This window comes from Oryzias latipes, chromosome 11 (assembly GCF_053564925.1).
Source record: "Oryzias latipes strain Hd-rR chromosome 11, Olatipes_Hd-rR_3.1".
Classification (NCBI taxonomy): Eukaryota; Metazoa; Chordata; class Actinopteri; order Beloniformes; family Adrianichthyidae; genus Oryzias; species Oryzias latipes.
The window spans coordinates 850260-854701 of NC_136247.1; the positions used below are offsets into that span (position 1 = coordinate 850260).

A 4442-nucleotide genomic window follows, 5' to 3' on the forward strand; every position below is an offset into this window, starting at 1 on the left:
GTCAAGATTCATCGGAGTGATGATGGACACATCCGGTCGGCTGATGTTGAGATAAACGGACATGTGTACACCCGACCAGTTGCTCGTTTAGTTATGTTACCTGCATTGCCATCTGGGGAAGATTAGTTTGAGTTTGCACTTAATGTTTATTTGAAGCAAATGTGCCTTGCACATTTGGGGGCGGCTGTTGTGAAGGCTCAGCCCATTGTTGATGACATCACAGGAAGTGATGCCGAGTTCCTTTCTTCTTCGGTGGTTTTCTGGATTTGTTGAGCTAGTTCCTGTTTCCATGTGCTCTGGGCCAGCAGCAGAGAGAGACTTCAGTTGCCAAAAAACCCTGTCTAACACCACAGTTCATTCCAGTGGCTGTATTTTCAATATTAAGTAACTGAGAAAAAAGTAAGTGTTTGAATCCTTTGTTTTATATGCTTCACTCGTTTTATTCGTGCAGTTGTTTTCTCGGCCGCTAGGTGTCACTGTTGTCACTGTTTCTATGAGGTTTAAAGCAGATTTGATTATATTTTGCCTCTTCTGGAGGTTGCCAATTTACCTATCATTTTGCCTATATGGAGTTTATTTCATAATGACATACTGAGTCAGTTATCCTTGTTTTATGTTATTTATTTATTTACAGCAGGGCTATTTGTGTTATTTATTTAGTGATGAGAGGATTTTGTTGTTTACAGACTAAATTGGAATATTCAGCAAAGGAATAAATGCAGAACGTCTGATAAGTGGAGTCATCTCTCCTTTTTCCTCCTCCCTGTGTCCTGACCGACACCCCATCTTGTTTACGGTTAAACTCCTAACCCGAATCAGCAATACAGTCCTCCATCCTCACAGTCCTCCCCAACAGTTTTGTCTCCGGTTTGTCCTTATGAAAACATATCTTCTGAAATGTGATTCTAGCTAATGCACACGTATTAAAAAAATATTAATATGTATCATAGATTACATATTGTGGACAGAGTATTGAGGCCATTGTAAAATGCAGCGGTTTTTCCAAGCTACCAGTAGCTTGAAAAAGCTACTGGTAGCGTGTGTTTAACATGTGTTTAACATGTGTTTAACATTTTTTTTTTTGTAGATGTGTGTTGAGTTTCATCGCATCACAAATGTCAACCTGCAAAAACAGTTTTATTTTGACCTGGACAGACAGACGCAGAGGATACTGATCTTGTTGAGACAGAAGGCAGCACGAACCAGCAGGTTTCTATGCAACTTTCTGCAGCTTTATGATAAACAGGTGAGGTGCAACTGCATGGCATAATCAACATTATGCATTAGTATAGCTAAAATAAGGGACTGACTTGGGTCGGTTCATATTAATCACCGAGGGTTTCTAATTCAGTGAATGTCTGCAAATGTTTACTTTACTGGAGAAAAAAATTTCAACGTTGATCCCAATGCATTTGTAGATTAAAATGTAATGTCATCTTATGTTTAGTGTATTTTTTAAATAACAGAACAATTTAAAGATAATTTAAAAGACTAGATGAACTGAACTGATCAAGACAAGGGTGAAGTCATTTGAAATATGTTTGCCATATTAATTTGTATTTGTCTCTGTGCAGCAAGAGCAGACTGCTGATTCCTGTCCTGTACTGGCTTCCAATATACAAACGTGAGAAGGACCCACAATTCTTCAAAGTTTGGAATGTAAGTACTTTATGGTGGATAATGTTTTATTCACTAAATAGTACCAGTGACAGTGTGCTGGTGAATGCTCCAACTGTGTCGGCAATATAACTTAACCAGAAAGTCATGCCAAAGCAGTTGTGTGGCAAAGCACATAGTCTCCAAAAATGTTGCACTCCAGCTCATCTGTGCTCCTACACCTGGCTGGGGATCCTGCCTCTGGCTCGTCTCACGCCCCCAGCCGTCCCCTATTTCATCTGGATGAAGACAATCTTTTGGACTTTAAATATGTGGTTGTTAAGATAGAAAATTTAATTCTTCTCTATGAGTTTTGGTACATGGCCTGTCCGTCCTGGGGGAGGATCCCTCCTTCTTGTGGACACTTAAAATCTCTTTAATTGTCTTAAAATGTCATTCAATTTCAGGTTATAGTTTTTGCATAAAGTTTTCTTCCCTCAAACGATCAATTCACTCTCTTTAATACTACACAGTTTTTTTTCTTTACAGATTAAAGAGTCACCAGAGACATCAGCAGCACCTCTGTTGGCATTCTGACCGTCAGCAACAACAACACAAGTTCAGTTCATTTCTGTCCGCTCAGCACAGCAGTTGTGGTGGAAGATGAGCTTGTGGTAGGCGACATTCCCAAATGGGTATTTTTTTGAGCGTTAATGTTTGTAGGGAAAGGGCAGCCTAAGAAAATGCAGTTTTATGTGGGAAAAGTGTAAAAAAAAAAGGCTGATACTCAATTTTTGCTTTTCTTGAAATGCAGAATGCTTTTTTAATAAAGTTGTATAAGGAAATGGTGTAAAAAAGATTGGTGCACGGTGGTTTAAAAATAAATTTGCAATTACAATTCTGCCTCAGTTTTTCTTTTGTAAGAATGGCCCTGACTAAGAAGGATAAATAAGAATTAGTTTAGACTTCAAAAGATAAATTTTGAGTCGAGATATATTAAAATTTTTAGTTAATTAACAAATGTATTAAGGTTCAATACAATCAAAATATGCTAGTTCAGTAAAGTAAGAATCTTTAAGTTAATTAAAGAAAAAGTTAATTAAATTATTTTATTTTATTCAACTCAAAAATTTTAAGTTCAAATTAACTTATACTTTTTAAGTAAGTTAACTTAAAATTATTATGTAGTCTGTTTCCTCAAAAATTTTGAGTTCACTGAACTTATTCTGGTTTACAGTGTAGGTTTTAGGCAAAGCAGTCGAATCCAAGGAGGACCCACGACGAGGATAGAGGGTAAGCTGCGGCTCGTGGCGTCACTGGTGGATACGTCGTGGCTCGTGGCGTGACTGGAGGATCGGCAGAGGCTTGTGGCGTGACAGTGAATAATGGAACTGGATCTCCTTAAGAAGGCAGACCGGTGATGAGTTGAGTGGTCGCAGCTGTGTCGCATCAGGTGCCAAGCAGAGAGGGGAGGGGGAGGAGAACTGACAGAGGCACCAAGACATTTAGTCCACTTTTTGTTGAAGACTATTTTTGTATTATATGTTTTTGTTTGGTTTCTGTTTTCCTGTTTTGTAATTAGATTAATTGGTTGGAATGTTGAAGAAAGAAATATATTAGAAGTTCTTGCAAGAAACTCCATCTTTGTCCATTGACTAATAGTGAACCTTCACACACACCCAGGCATTGTTTTTTTCATCGTCCAATAAAACTGTAATGTGTCTCTATACAAAGACAGAAATAATACAAGTGAAAAAAACAAACAAACAAAGTTTTATGGACTTTGGCAGACACCAATAGCTTGACAGAAAGTCCCAGGAGAGCCGCAAGCTTAAGCAAACTAAACTAGCTCTGTGTAAAACCTGAACCACTTAAATAAGAACGGCAGGAAAAAAGCACAATAAATTTGAAAATACGAAATAATAGCCTCATCTGCAGTGTAACGGAATAATTGTGGTGGAAAAGCACAAGAGTTTTCTTTTTATTAACTTCCCGTTTTTTGGTTGATGCGTTCCTCCATTTTGAAAAGATCTCTGTTGCTTCAGCGCGCATGAAAATGAAGAAGACCGCCAAGTGCGCTGACAAAGCAGAATCACTTACAGGAGCTCAATGTGGCCGGGGTAAATATTCTGCAGCATTATGTTGGCGGGGTTAACATTCCGCGGCGTTCCAGCATTCCGCAACGTTGAGCGTTCCCCAGGCCACAGCCAGGGCTTACTTAAGTAGGCAGGCTACAATGCTGTATACAAGGGTGGACAAGCTACTCCTCTGCTTACCACTCCCTTAATGAATTTGTAAGGATTGGCAGCTTCACTCTAACTACTGCACAAAGAACGACGCCCATACTTCTCTCCCCCTTTCTCACGTTGCCTTCTTCTATGCCCCACATCTACACATTAGGCGCACTGCCTCATAGGGCGCCCCCTATATTCATTCAGTCATTCATTCATTCATTCATTTTCTTCCGTTTGTCCCTTTTGGGGTCACGATATGAGGAAAACTCGCAATATGCGTTATTGGTGAATTATATTGCGATGACGATATAATTTGCGGTATATAAACAAATAGCAAAACAACCAAAAACATAATTTCCATTTTTAATGCAACAGTTTAAAAATTATAATCTAAATGACCCTTGTCGAGGCAAACATCAAACATAAAAGGGCTCATCTGATTGATCAACAACGTAAACAGGTCCTTCCGATTGGTTAAATGCATAGATTTCATTTGTTCAATATTTCAAGCTGCCATGAGTTTGTTCTAGCACATTTAAGGTAACCATTTATTGTGATTTTCGCCGTTTTTTGCAGTATGCATATTGCACACCTTGATGTCGCGATAACGAT

General features: G+C 38.7%; 1 long non-coding RNA gene across 1 annotated transcript; it reads left to right on the top strand.

Annotated features, from left to right (window-relative positions):
• The first annotated feature begins 264 nt into the window (after nucleotides 1-264).
• On the top strand, nucleotides 265-2494 carry LOC105355171 (uncharacterized). The gene is made up of 4 exons (XR_909652.4): nucleotides 265-399; nucleotides 1088-1246; nucleotides 1575-1659; nucleotides 2146-2494. It is a non-coding gene; the product is annotated as an uncharacterized LOC105355171 (long non-coding RNA).
• The last annotated feature ends 1948 nt before the right edge of the window (nucleotides 2495-4442 follow it).